The following is a 15,677-nucleotide window of genomic DNA, read 5'->3' as shown; positions in this document are numbered from 1 at the left end:
CAAGCTTTTCAGACTTCTGAAGAAGGAGTATTTCACTCCAAGATGCCCAGAACTTAAAGTCTTACATCAGTAAGGACTGGAGTGCATTCTTCTTTCTGTTTTCATTATTTGTGGTGCTTCTCCCCCCCTCCCCACTTTCCTGCTTGCTAGGGCTTTGTAGGGCCTGGTGGACAGGGATTGGTCCTTGGGATCAGCTGACCAAATGGTCTGTATGCTAGTACTGCAGCCTGACACAGGAGCTAGTTTATCAGGCTTGTGGGTTGCACAGAGTAACGGTGGAAGTCCCAGTCTGAGACCTCTCTTAGCATCTTTCAGCCTAATTAAAAACCTCACAACATTTAGCCACATCTCTACCGCTTTCTGTGTGTTTGCTCAAAGATGGGGTGCTAGGTTCAGTCACTAGCATCTCCAGATTGGCTGAGAAAGCTCTAAAGCCCTGGAGAGGTGCTGTTTGCCTGCACACCCTTAAAGAAGATTCACAATGACCTTTGGGGGAAAGATTGCTATTGTACTACCAACCTTACTGTATGCTTGTAAAACGTGGACCACCTATAAATGCCATCTCCTTTGAAAGATTCCAACAATGGTGTCTCCGAAAATGTTTACACATCACTTGGGAAGACAGGCGAACTAATGCCAGTGTACTGGAGGAAGCAAAGATCACCAGTGTCGAAGCAATGATTCTTCAATATCAACTTCGTTGGTCATGTTGTGCGGATGCCTGATTACTGTCTTCCAAAGCAACTACTCTATTCTGAACTTAAAAATGGAAAGCATAATGCTGGTGGTCAATGAATGAGGTTTAAAGACTCTCTCCAGGCAAATCTAAAAAAAAAATGTTGTCTAAACACTGACAACTGGGAAACACTGGCCTGTGAGCGCTCCAATTGGAGAGCAGTCTTTCCCCAAAGGTGTCAACGGCTTTGAAGACGCTCAAACTCAGGACAAAAGGGAGAAAGGCAGGCTTGGCAAACCCTCACCATGATCAACTCCCACCTGGAAACCTATGTCCCCATCGTGGAAGGACGTGTGGATCCAGAATTGGCCTCCACAATCACTTACGGACTCACTGTTAAGACCGTGTTCATGGAAGACAATCTTACTTGCCTACAAGTGATAGCAGTAGTAGTAGTAGTAGAAGAAGAAGAAGAAGAAGAAGAAGAAGAAGACTCACCACAACTGTGATGGTAAAGATTCTGTTTATTCAACAAGAACAACATAGAGGATCTGCAAACAACCAAATTAAAATAATTAGCTGAATCAAAATATAGCCTGGCCATTGAAGTTCCCTAAGGTGGGAGGCATATTTACAGGTTCCATCTGTGGCCCAACAGCAATGGATTGGGAGGACGTCTTCCTCCTTGCTTTGAGAATCTTGGGTATGTGAACCTCACAAGCACACTGTGGCCCTGACAGGTTGGTGTTCACCTTGATGCACCTGCCAAACCTAAAGAGCACCCCAAGGAGTCCAACACCAAAGCAGTGTAGAGTGACAAACATTGCCCTTAGCCCAATAATGCTGCAGGTATTCACCCACCAGATCTTTAGAGTGCTTTAACCATCTGGTGGGACTGTGCCCACCAATTCACATCACCGTCACGAAGCACAACCAAATTGAAAGGATGATGGAAGTTGTAGTCCACAACATCTGGAAGGGACTTGTTTGCAGCAGGCTGGAGAAGATAATGCTGAGCTGGACATGGATATAAATTCTCCCCAGCTGTGGCTATCCTCCAGACCCTTCAAGTGTCCTTATTTTCCAGGGATGCCCCTGATTTAGAGAAGCCGTCCCAGTTTCTGATTTGCTCCTGGAATGTCCTGCTTTTCCTTAGGATGTCCCTATTTTCATTGGAGAAATGTTGGAGGGTATGGAGTTATCTGACCCCTGAGCCATCTGAAGGCAATCCTGTTTTTCTATAAGTTGGAAGCCGCTCAGAGTGGCTGGTGCAACCCAGTAAGATGTGCGGGGTATAAATAGTAAAATTATCATTATGGAATGGGACATCCCTATTTTCATAGGAGAAATGTTGCAGCGTACACATCCTCTCAGGGGACGCAGGTGGTGCTGTGATCTAAACCACAGATCCTAGGGCTTGCAGAACAGAAGGTCGGCGGTTCGAATCCCTGCAACGAGGTGAGCTCCTGTTGTTCGGTCCCAGCTCCTGCCCATCTAGCAGTTCAAAAGCACGTCAAAGTGCAAGTAGATAAATAGGTACCGCTCTGGCAGAAAGGTAAAAGGCATTTCCGCATGCTGCTCTGGTTCGCCAGAAGCGGCTTAGTCATGCTGGCCACATGACCCGGAAGCTGTACGCCGGCTCCCTCTGCCTATAGAGCGAGATGAGTGCGCAACCCCAGAGTCATTTCCGACTGGACCTAACGGTCAGGGGTACCTTTACATTTACCTTTACACATCCTCTCAGTAGCTGCTTCTTTTCAGCTCTCCCAAAAAAATATGCAAAATGTACTTCTGTCAGCTCAGTGCTGTATTTAACTGATCAGTTTACCTAACAATTGTATTCACCGAAAGCATGTTTCCAATGCAGACAATATTCACTAGGCAGGAATGAACATAATGTAATGAAATTAAAAGAGAATGAATTTTCACATAGATCCATCCCACTGGGCTTGTCATTTCCTGAGCAATCACCTGGGGCATAAATAATCTTTTCAGATGCTTTTATTGGGGGGAGGGCTGGAGGCAGAAAAGTGTACATTCAAAGGAGTTAAGCTGCTCCTCTTTCCTGGGTGCCAAGGCCTTTAAGAACAAAATCATAGCTTAGCACAGTGAGAATGCAGATATATATTTCCTATGACAAGGTCATTGGGATTTATTTTTTTTAATGAACCCATTTCCCGCCCCCGTGTATTATGCTGCTTATATCATTCTTTTTTTTTTTAATAATGATTTTTATTAGTTTTCCAACACAAATAAAAACAAACAACACACTCACCTGCTTATATCATTCTTGCCTAGCTTGATGTCAGGAACATTTAATAAAGTGAATTTAGGGAAGCAGAAGAGACCACAAAAAGTTATCCAACCTATATTAATTTAGTGGTATGAATTATTCAGAGCTGAATTCCTCAAACTCTCTCTTTTGCTAAGCAGGCATATTCCTAGGGCTGGCAAGGCTAAATCTCTTGGTCTTTTTATTCCTCCGAGACCATTAGATACCTAACACCCCACTGAGATTTCGTATCATTGTCCTGTTCTTTTTATGGGAAGAGTTGCCATAAGTGAGCACCAGGGATTAGCTTGTTGGGTGATAGCAGGAGTTGGGACAGAATTTGATACAGTTCACATTCAAATCAAAGCCTCCTGATTTGCACTTTCTCAAACAACGTGCAAAGTGAAAACATCTGGAAACCTAAGTTTGGGAAACCCTGTAGAAAGTTACACTGAATCTTGCCCAAACAGGTTCATTCTAGTGAATGGTGATGGATTATGGGTTCTAAAGTATTAGCTGTTCGGGCAGGAATTGATATGCTCATCAAGAAATCCTAAAAGAGTCCTCTCTCCACCAGGCCTAAGGCAGGGCCTAATATCCTACAAAAGGACTGCTGCTGTCCAGAAGAGAGTCCTGTTTACATTCTTTTAAACTGCTTTTTAATTGCATTTTTAATTTTTTTGAAATTGTTTAAAGTTGTATTACTGTATTTTTGGGGGATTATTTGACTGTTTCTGTTTCTAAATTGAATGTATATTTTGCTGAGACCTGTGGGTATAGGGTGCAAAAATAAATTCAATAAATGGAATAATAAAATAAAATAATAAAGCAAAGAAAGGCAACCCTTTCCTTCCTTCTCTTCCTCACAAGCCGCACGCACTCTCTCCGGTGAGCCTGCTCATTGTGTACCAATCAAATAAGCCCAATCATAAGTAAATGCAAATTTTAATTAGTGTTTCCTTAGAAAGTGTTGAGGACTCCGCCATTCCCCTGAACACACCCTCCCTCCCACGCTGCCTCTTTTTCGGCATGGGAAGAGAAATGACTGCCTGTAATTTATAATTGAATTATATGAAAGCAAATAACCCAAATATAAACACTGCCTTCTCTTATCAGGGTTTAAAGCTGCCATTTTTAATGGATGCTGCCGGGTTTTCTAATTTGTGTTTAATTGATCTACAGAGTTCGTCCCCCGCAGTGCAGATTATTGTGGGCAAAGCATCCTGCCTGGATTAAAAAAAAGGTAAAGGTACCCCTGCCTGTACGGGCCAGTCTTGACAGACTCTGGGGTTGTGCGCCCATCTCACTTAAGAGGCCAGGGGCCAGCGCTGTCCGGAGACACTTCCGGGTCACGTGGCCAGCGTGACATCGCTGCTCTGGCCAGAGCCAGAGCCGCACACGGAAACGCCGTTTACCTTCCCGCTGGTAAGCGGTCCCTATTTATCTACTTGCACCCGGAGGTGCTTTCGAACTGCTAGGTTGGCAGGCGCTGGGACCGAGCAGCGGGAGCGCACCCCGCCGCAGGGATTCGAACCGCCGACCTTTCGATCGGCAAGCCCTAGGCGCTGAGGCTTTAACCCACAGCGCCACCTGCGTCCCCCCCCTGCCTGGATTAGAAGGCGATTAATAAACATGGTTGTATAGAAGGCTTTTATGTAAAGAATTATAGTTGTAGCTTTTTATTTAAAAGTCCATGTTTATCCCCACTTTAAGCCATGGATGGGGAACCTGTGCCCCTCCAGATCTTGTTGACTTTCAGCTCTAGCCATCATGGCCAATGGCTAGGGATGCCGGGAGTTTTGGTCCAGCAACATCTAGAGCAGAGGTCAGCAACCTAAGGCCCATGGGCCAGAAGTGGCCCATGAGGGTTGCTTAACTGGCCCATGAGCTGCCCCTGAACTGATCCGCTCTCTTGACAAGTCCCCATGCACTGCATTAAACTGACACGGGGACTCTCTTCCGTGGCTCCCGAAGTCACTTCTGTGCATGCCCAGATGCCGGAAATCGCATACCACTTGACCTGCACCCACCCAACGTGTGCCATGTCCCCTGCGGGCGGCTGCCACAACCCCTGGGATGCGCCACGACCCCTGGGACGCACGCCAGCCACGCCCCCGGATGTACGCCACTCTTGGTGCCAGAGCAGGTAGCTCCGCCACTGCATGCTACTGTTCCTCTCCTCTTCCATTTGCACAATGGGGCATTCCTCCCCACCATCATGTGCCCCCATGTCCTCCAAAATTGGTTCGTAGGGGGTGGGCAGAACAGCACACAGTGGGAGGAGAGGGGGCTCATTGTGTTTGGCAAACCAACAGGTTTGTCCTGGTGGAATGTTCGCCTTAGTGCAGCACTGAATTCGTCCCGTAATTTCTGTTTATTTATTTACCGCCCTCTCGTAAGATATCAGAGTAGTGTACAGCAATGTATGAACACAATGCATCAGGTCTGCTTCATTTTGCCCTCAAATACATAGGTGCTCCCTCCCCAGAGTGTTTCTGCACTTCTTATCTCAAGCATCTCAAACACGGAAGTTCTAACAGATACCTTTGTAGCCAATGCTTGATCTTGTAATGCTTGTACCGTAGTATTTTGGATGTCTGCCAGGTGTAAATTGGCAGCCCACCAACCTGTTTTCAAGCTTAGCCCTTGTCCAATTGATCTAGCAAGATCTGGAGATAAATTATACTTCAGCATTAAATTATACTTAAGCATTAATCTCACAACATGTAACTCAGTTATGTCTCGATTGTTCTAAAACAAAAATAAAAATATAATGCTATATCTGCTCTCAGGATAATTAGGCAGTTTCCACCAGAAAGGGGTTAACCTTTTTTAAAACAGCAAGAACACAATCTTACCTTGCCTTTGTCAGCTCTCAACATTGCAGCAGAAGGGAAGGCTGAGAAAAAGCTTCGAGAAACTCAGTAAAAGGTTCATCTCCTTGTATTAGCTTCGAGGTTACCAGCATGAGTCTGACCAAGCTGCGGGGGGCAGTGGAGGACAGGAGTGCCTGGCGTTCTCTGGTCCATGGGGTCATGAAGAGTCGGACACGACTAAACGACTAAACAACAACAATGAACATATTTTTATTGTATATTAATAAAACTCATAGTTAAACTATTCTGTCACAGGAGGCAGCACTGGCCACCAACCTAGATGGCTTTAAAAGAGGATTAGACAAATTCATGGAGGAGAAAGCCATTGATGGCTTGCTGAGCTTCCCAAGTTGGAGACAGTAATGTTCCTGAAGGCCAGTTCCTGGAAGCCACAGGAGGGGGGTGCGCTGTTGCCCTTGGGTCCTGGTTGCAGGTTTCCCACAGTGTGATGGGAGCCAGTGTGGTGTAGTGGTTAGGAGCGGTAGACTCGTAATCTGGAGAACCGGGTTCGCTTCCCCGCTCCTCCACATGCAGCTGCTGGGTGACCTTGGGCTAGTCACACTTCTCTGAAGTCTCGGCCTCATTTACCTCACAGAGTGTTTGTTGTGGGGGAGGAAGGGAAAGGAGAATGTTAGCCGCTTTGAAACTCCTTACGGTAGTGATAAAGTGGGATATCAAATCCAAACTATTCTTCTTCTTCTTCCTCCCACAGGAATTTGGTTGGCCACTGTGAAAACATGATGCTGGACTAGATGGGCCATTGGCCTGAGCAGGTCTCTTCTTTTATTAAAACAGTATGGGTAACAAAGGTCAGTAAAATAACCAAGGATGGATCAAAAGGATTATCTTTGCTTATACAAACCATTAATTCCATTTCTCTATCAAAGTCCCAGCATTTTACAATTAAAGCAGGCTAGCCAGCCTTTAGACCACATAACACCGGTCTTGAAAGACCTACATTGGCTCCCAGTACGTTTCCAAGCACAATTCAAAGTGTTGGTGCTGACCTTTAAAGCCCTAAATGGCCTTGGTCCAGTAGACCTGAAGGAGCGTCTCCACCCCCATCGTTCTGCCCGGACACTGAGGTCCAGCTCCAAGGGCCTTCTGGTGGTTCCCTCACTGCAAGAAGCCAAGTTACAGGGAACCAGGCAGAGGACCTTCTCGGTAATGGTGCCCGCCCTGTGGAATACCCTCCCACCAGATGTCAAAGAGATAAACAACTATCTGACATTTAGAAGACACATGAAGGCAGCCCTGTATAGGGTAGTTTTTAATGCTTTGTCATGTTTTTGTGCATGCTGGAAGCCGTCCAGAGTGGCTGGGGCAGTTCTAACAAATACCTTTGTAGGCAATGCTTGATCTTGTAATTCTTGTACTGTAGTACAAATAGTAAAATCATCACCAGCCTAAGTCACACCCTGTATAATCAATCACATGACGTGGTGCACACACAGCAATGTTGATCAACTTGGGGAAGGCCGTTCCCTCAAATGTTTTATTGGGGGGCAGCAGCAAAGGGACCTCAGCCCCCGAGGAGTTGGCTCCTACGATTTTAAGCACTCACAGACATGTCTGTAATGCTTTGTCTAGTCACATACATTTAAACCCTTCTCATTCTCCCCCAGACTTTAGGATTACTATTTCAGTTAGGAACTCGGGTCATTCAACAAGGCCAAGCTGAGCTGGTTCCTTCTCACATCTGGCACCAGGATAACACGGACGTGTGTCAGACTCCAGGCATTCTCACTAGTTCATCAGAATGGCTTTCCTCTGGCCGTCCTTGAAGACCGGATCTCTGATCATTGACTAAATACGAGTATACATCTGGGATCTGCTGCAATATTGTTGACATGGGCTGACCACAGCTTTGCTAGCTCTACCTGGAGACACTGAGGATTGAAGTCACGACCTTTTGCATGCGAAACGTGTGGTCTACTGTTCAGCTAGGGCCATTCTCCTAATAAATGAAAGGAGGAGGCAGCAAAGGGTGAGCCATTTAATTCTGTCATGTTGTTACTCAGATTCTACAACTGAGCTTTGAAGCCTCTACATAGCTGCCAATCTGTTGTTGTTGTTGTTGTTGTTGTTGTTGTTGTTGTTGTTTAGTCGTTTAGTCGTGTCCGACTCTTCGTGACCCCATGGACCAGAGCACGCCAGGCACTTCTGTCTTCCACTGCCTCCCGCAGTTTGGTCAAACTCATGCTGGTAGCTTCGAGAACACTATCCAACCATCTCGTCCTCTGTCATCCCCTTCTCCTTGTGCCCTCCATCTTTCCCAACATCCGGGTCTTTTCCAGGAAGTCTTCTCTTCTCATGAGGTGGCCAAAGTATTGGAGTCTCAGCTTCAGGGTCTGTCCTTCCAGTGAGCACTCAGGGCTGATTTCCTTAGGAATGGATAGGTTTGATCTTCTTGCAGTCCATGGGACTCTCAAGAGTCTCCTCCAATCTTGATGGCTTTAAATACATGGGGGGGGGGGAGAGAGCTATTGGCGGCTGTTAGCTTTGATGGCTATATTCTTCCTCCACAATTTGAAGCAGTTGTGCTTCTGAATACCAGTTGCTGGAAACCGGAAGAGGGGAGAATGGTTGTGTATTCAGGTAATTTTGGTGGCCCTATGAGAACAGGATGTTAGACTAGATCAGCCGTTGGCCTGATCCACCAGGCTCTTCTTACGTTCTCCTTTTACATACTTTTGTATGCTGTGAACATATGGTGGAATTGACTTCCTTTGCTGCTAAGTAGATTTACAGGTTTTACACTGACTCTTTGATTACAAACAATTATGTTAATTACACGTAGGCAAACAATGCTTTGCTATTTACTAGCATCGTAAAGTGTTTTATGACAGCCACGAAATCATTAAATGCTATTATAAAATCTGAGAAGTGTTACACAGAAATGGGCAAAAGACGAACAATCTATGGCTCCATAGGTTTTTTTCCCTCCAAAAAGACAATGGAATGCAATACAGTGGTACCTCAGGTTAAGAACTTAATTCGTTCCGTAGGTCCGTTCTTAACCTGAAACTGTTCATAACCTGAAGCACCACTTTAGCTAATGGGGCCTACTGCTGCGCCACCATGGCACGATTTCTGTTCTCATCCTGAAGCAAAGTTCTTAACCCGAGGTACTATTTCTGGGTTAGCGGAGTCTGTAACCTGAAGCGTATGTAACCCAAGGTACAAGGGGAGAGAAAAAACAATGGATAACCATGGAAGACACAGCTATCTACTGTCAAAGCTGGCAGTATGAATCAGCCACGTGTCTTCTACAGTCCTTGGGTGCCCATGCATGGGCTCATAACCTTGCCCAGTACCATAGCCTCCAAGATGTTCATGTTGCGAATTCTTCACGGCGCTTTAGCAGAAATGCTCAGAGTTCCAGGTTCTTCAGTATATTTATTGTGAGCTATATATACAAATGAGAGACGCGGGTGGCGCTGTGGGTTAAACCACAGAGCCTAGGACTTGCCGATCAGAAAGTCAGCGGTTCGAATCCCCACAACGGGGTGAGCTCCCGATGCTCGGTCCCTGCTCCTGCCCACCTAGCAGTTTGAAAGCACCTCAAAGTACAAGTAGATAAATAGGTACCGCTCCAGTGGGAAGGTAAACGGCATTTCCGTGCGCTGCTCTGGAGAGTCCAGAAAGACCAGCAGAGGCATTTCCATACGAAATGACAATTTATCTCCGCCCAGCTCTGTGGCAAGTTAAGCCTGATTAATTGCAGTTAAGATCAGAGTAAAGCTAACGTTGAAAGGTGCAAAACTTGGTTTGTTGATTTTAAGGGAGAAGGGCAAAAGTGTTAGGCAACAGAAAAAGTCCTTAGCTGTAGTCCCAGTAAGCCAAAGGATAGAAAAAAGAGTTAGAAGTAAAAGTGTCAATATAGCCAAGCTCAAAGCAGGTCAGACTTCTGTGCTCTTTGAAGAGCCCACGTGACTCTTAATCCCTTTTAATCACCTCCAGTGGTAGCCTCAGTTCATGCCTGACAAGGTGTGAGCTCCATGGCAGCAGAGGCATCTGTCTCTAATAAATAGTCTTGGGATCAAGCTACTCACACAACACAACTAGCCTCCCTTCAGAAAACCCCCCCACCCTAAATCTCTACAACAGGAATTGTAGAAACTAACCTGCAGCTGTTTGTAGGCGATTCAAATTTCCTCTTTTTTTGCAGCGTGTTATTAATGCACACAAGTAACAAATTTTGATGCCTTCCTGATTGTGATCTGGGCTAGCGATGGAGGACAAATTAGGATTATATTTTAAAGGGAACTATCTTATCTCACAACTCATAGGCTAAAACCTGTAGGAAAAGCAAAGTTACTCTTCGGATTTCGCACTTCTCTGAATTCTGCAATTCGGATCTCAGCTCACAAAAAGGTGTGCGTTCTGGGACAAAATGCATTTAGAATTGTGTATGTTGAGATCAAGGGTTGTATCCTAGGCCTACTCGGAGTAGGGCCATTGAAATTTAATTTCCAAAACTATTTCTGCACCGCTGTATTATATGACATCAGGGCGGTGCACCATGTTAAAACATAAAACTCCATTTTAAAACTAAAAATACAGATCATTAAGGTGACTGGCTAATTAAAGATAAAAATCAAACAGTTACACAGGCCTGATGGCATTGAAAAGTTTTTCAAAGATGCCCGAAAGTCAATGGTGAGATTGCCTTCCAAATCTCAGCTGGAAGAGTGTTCCAGAGCACAGTAATGCTAAATACTCAGCTGCTAGATGAGTTCAGTCAGGCCTCCTTAACATGGGAGACAACTTGTGCTGCTCTTCCAGGTGAACTCAGAGATGGAGCTCATATATAAGGGCTCAGGTGGTCCTGGCCCAAATGTTTGTTCTCAGGGTGCAATAATGGATGTTTTTAGCTTGGTCCAGTTTTCCTCAATGTTATCAGAGAATTCCAAAAGCAGATGATCCTTAAGAGTCGTTTGGAAGCAAGCCCACTTAATGGGATCTTGAAGGGCTTGAGTGTTCATTTTGCGCCTTGGTTTCCTTCCTTGAAGCCTGCGTTGAGGTATAATCCTGATAGCCAACATGGAGCGTATTAGTCGGTGATCTGTCCAGCAGTCGTCAGCACTTGTCATAGCTCTGGTAAGGGGCACATCACGGCGATCTTTAGCATGGAAACCAATGTCCCCACTGTGGAAGGATGTGTGAATCCAGAATTGGCCTCCACAATCATTTATGGACTCATTGTTAAAACCATGTTTATGGAAGACAATCTTACTCAACTACGAGTCATCGCCAAAGAAGAAAGAAGATCCTGGCCCAAATGTATTCAGAGCTTTGCATATCAAGACAAGAACTTGGAACCTGGCTCGGTAGGATATGTCAGGCAAGATATTTATAAATATGAACGTACAAAAAAAGTTAAACTTTTCAGAGGAGAATACTCTTTTGAACTATATACCTATTGTATGGAAGCTGACAACCAGACAACGAAAAAAGGATTCTATGGGCCTTAACTGGGGCTCAGAGACTGATATTGATGAACTGGAAGAATGAAGATAAAATCCCCTTTAATCAATGGAGTGACAATATGACAGCACTCGGAATTTAGGAACTGATCGCTTCTAGACATAGACTTTGTTTGGACAATTATAGTAATATTTGGAATGGGTTTATAAAGAATGTGGTTGGTTACGAATAACCACATTTGTATCAGGATTAGAACATCTTTTGTTTCTATAGAACAAAGTACGGAAATGTTACTGATTTTGCTCGTTGTATTTCTTTAGCACCTTTCTCACATATTTTTCTCCTTTTCTTTATAAATAAAATTGTTTTAATGAATTATCTATCTATCTATATATAATAATATTTATTCAAAATTTAAGAATAACAAAAAGAAGAAAATACAAAATACAAAATACAAAATACAAAATACAAAATACAAAATACAAAATACAAAATACAAAATACAAAATACAAAATACAAAAAGAAATAACAACACCAAAAAAGAAAAAATACATCCACTTAAAAAATAAAAAGAACTGATTAAACCTTTACATAACTTTCTTCCTTTACTTATTTCCTTGACCTCCTCTCACCTCCCAATTTTGTATTCTAATTCAAATCGTTATTTCAGCAAATCCTTCCAACCTTATTTTCATTTAAGTAATTTAATATAATATATTAGAATTTAACGTCCTCTCTTTCGTCAATTTCATCAACTCATCTTTACTTAGTCCTTTATGTCATTTCAACCAAAACCATCTAATTTTCTTTTTCCAACATCTTTCTAACAGTCCTTAATTTTACAATATTTTTGAAGATATACTTTAAATTTTTTCCAATCTTCTTCCACTGACTCCTCTCCTTGGTCCCGGATTCTGCCAGTCATCTCAGCCAATTCCATATAGTCCATCACTTTCGTCTGCCATTCTTCTCGGGTGGGTAATTCTTGTGTCTTCCTGAATTATCAATTTATAAAAGCAATCTCAGAAACCAGGAGAACTGCTGCCCAATGTTTTCCAGTGGGGTGGGATTCAGCATTTCTGCTAAAACCTATTTGCCCCTCCCCATGTGACTGACAAAACCCACAAAAGAAAATAATAAAAAGCCAGATGTTTTAGCAGAGGTGTCACATGCTGTCAGCTGTCTGCACCCATCAGTAGTCTAGAAACTGCATTCTGCAGGAGCTTTCAGACCAGGCCTGAGGGCAGCCCTACGTAAAACAAATTTCAATAATCCAGTACAGTGGTACCTGGTTCTCAAACTTAATCCGTTCTGGAAGTTCATTCCAAAACCAAAGCGTTCCAAAACCAAGGTGCACTTTCCCATAGAAAGTAATGCAAAACAGATTAATCCACTCCAGACTTTTAAAAATAACCCCTAAAACAGCAGTTTAACATGAATTTTACTATCTAACCAGACCATTGATCCATAAAATGATGTACTGTACTATAAAATAAATAAGACTCTATTGTAGATGACAAAAAATAAAATTAATTCCCCCCCCCCTTACCTGCACTGATGACAGTCATTGTTTGGATGGGGGGCTTTTATCTATTTCCGCAGTCACACAATCAATCAATCAGTAGCTGAACTGGGTTCCACACAGTCACAAAGATAAATTAACCGAAAAAGCCTCAAAAACAAAAAAGCAAAATAAATAGGAAAAACTTAATCCATTCCAGAAGTCCGTTTGACTTCCAAAATGTTTGAAAGCCAAAGTGCAGCTTCTGATTGGTGCAGACACCCTGGAAACAACAGTCATATCGGATGTTCGGCTTCCAAAAAATGTTCGGAAACCGGAACACTTACTTCTGGGTTTTCGGCATTTGGGAACCAAGGCGTTTGGGAGCCAAGGTACCACTGTAATTGTAATTAGAATGATTAACGTTGACTAAGGTTACCAGATTTTTTTCAGTGAATCCAGGGGCAATTTCAACTTCAATGGATTTTGTATGGGGACTGATGTGTAAATCCGGGGACTGTCCCTGGGAAACGGGGATGTCTGGTAACCTTAATGTAGACCCATCAATTTTAACGGATCCAGTCTGAGCAGAGCCATAGCTAGGAGATCTTGCGCCTCTGGCAGAACCACCCAGATTGTGCCCCCTAGCCATGGACAAATTAACTCTTCTTTCTGCTTCTTCAACAACCCCCCAACCCCATTCAATTAACCCTCTATTTAAAACCATTTGTTATGAGGCAATAATTGATATTGATATTTATGGACATATTTTAGTCAATTTTGTGCCCCCCACCATCGCCTGTGCCCCTGGCGGGGGCCCACCTCACCACCCGCTAGCTACGGCCCTGAGTCTGAGTAGAACTTAGTTGGATATGTTCCAAACCATGTATTTGAATAACATTTTAATGAAGTAAACAAGAAAAAAAAATCAGGGCAATACAAAAACAGGACCAAGAGACTTACAAATAAATTCCTGCGGAATTGATGAGGACCAGAGATAGATTAATTCATCGATACCTAATCAGGACTGGGTCCAGTTCTGAGAGGGCCTTTGGCAAAGTGAACTCTGGTAGGCTGCCTCCCACATCAGTGAGATTACATGGAAGGGATGGTGAGCAGCCAGTGGCCATTGGAATTTCCCACAATGCCCTGGGGTGACCCCATGTCAGGAGCATTGTGGAAACTCAAAATGGAACCTCATAGGTTCAGAAACCAAGGTGGGTGTACGGGCAGGTTGGCAGCTCCCCAACAAGGGCACCATTTGTAATGCTGGCCTTGCAAACAATCACATCAGTGGGAAAAATCTCTTCATATGCAGTGTTTTATCAACGTGTGTCTGTGTATTGGTGAGGAAGATGGGGAGAGAAACAAATGAACTGAACGAAATGAAGACTGTGCAGGCAGAGTCTGGCTTTTTTTTCTTTAAATAAAGGGAATGAATCGAACAATGGATAATTCCTAATTAAGAAATGCCTGAGGATTTTGTTCAGTCCGCATTGTTAAGCGACCTGACCTGATTTGCACTCTCTCGGTTAAAACGCAGACTGGGACACATTTATTTATTATTATTATTAAAGAAATAACAACAGAGTCTTTATTCTCTCTTCTGTTTAGTTTTTTTCTAAAGCTGCTGTATTAGGCCAGTGTATACGCTGTTTTATGCAAAGCCGTATGGATTGCTTGATATTTTCATAATGTGTTTTTCTCATGGCCACTTATGGGCTATCTGTAATCCTTCTTATTAGGGTTTTTTAAAAAAATTATTGCTGTTCATTTGTGCAGTACTTTGGGCACAGCAAGAGCAGGGGTGTAAGGGTGTGTGTGTGTGTAGGCAAACAGGTGAAACTCGGAAAATTAGAATATTGTGGGAAAGTTCATTCATTTCAGAATATTTAGAATAATTTTCTGAGATTGTTAATTTGAGATTTTCATCAGCTGTACGCCATAAACATCACAATTATAACAAATAAAGGCTTGACATATCTCGCTTTGCACGTCATGAGTCTATCTCATATATTAGTTTCACCTTTTAAGTTGAATTACTGAAATAAATAAATGAACTTTCCCACAATATTCTAATTTTCCGAGTTTCACCTGTACAACTGGTCTTTGGGCAGTAGATTCATTGCACTTTACACCCCTGACCCTCTAGGAGATTCTTGGCCTTTTAACACTGATTGGGAACCGCCCAGAGTGGCTGGGGAAACTCAGCCAGATGGGCGGGGTATAAATAATAAATTATTATTATTATTATTATTATTATCTCATTTTCCTTTCATGCAGAAGGTTCCAAGATCAATCACTGGCATCTCCAAGTAGGGCTGGGAGAGAGGCTCTTCCATAATAATAATAATAATAATAATAATAATATATTTATACCCCGCCCATCTGGCTGAGTTTCCCCAGCCACTCTGGGCGGCTCCCAATCAAGTGTTAAAACAATACAGCATTGAATATTAAAAACTTCCTGAAACAGGGCTGCCTTCAGATGTCTTTTAAGATAAGATAGCTGCTTATTTCCTTCACATCTGATGGGAGGGTGTTCCACAGGGCGGGCGCCACTACTGAGAAGGCCCTCTGTCTGGTTCCGTGTAACTTTACTTCTTGCAATGAGGGAACTGCCAGAAGGCCCTCGGCGCTGGACCTCAGTGTCCGGGCTGAACGATGGGGCTGGAGACGCTCCTTCAGGTATACAGGACCGAGGCTGTTTAGGGCTTTAAAGGTCAGCACCAACACTTTGAATTGTGCTCGGAAATATACTGGGAGCCAATGTGGATGTCTCAGGACCGGTGTTATGTGGTCCCGGCGGCCACTTCCAGTCACCAGTCTAGCTGCCGCATTCTAGATTAATTGCAGTTTCCGGGTCACCTTCAAAGGTAGCCCCACATAGAGCGCATTGCAGTAGTCCAAGCGGGAGATAA

Source organism: Podarcis cretensis, assembly GCF_951804945.1.
Source record: "Podarcis cretensis genome assembly, chromosome: 3".
Taxonomy (NCBI): Eukaryota; Metazoa; Chordata; class Lepidosauria; order Squamata; family Lacertidae; genus Podarcis; species Podarcis cretensis.
The sequence above is the reverse complement of the archived record's forward strand: the minus strand, read 5'-3'. Positions refer to the sequence as shown.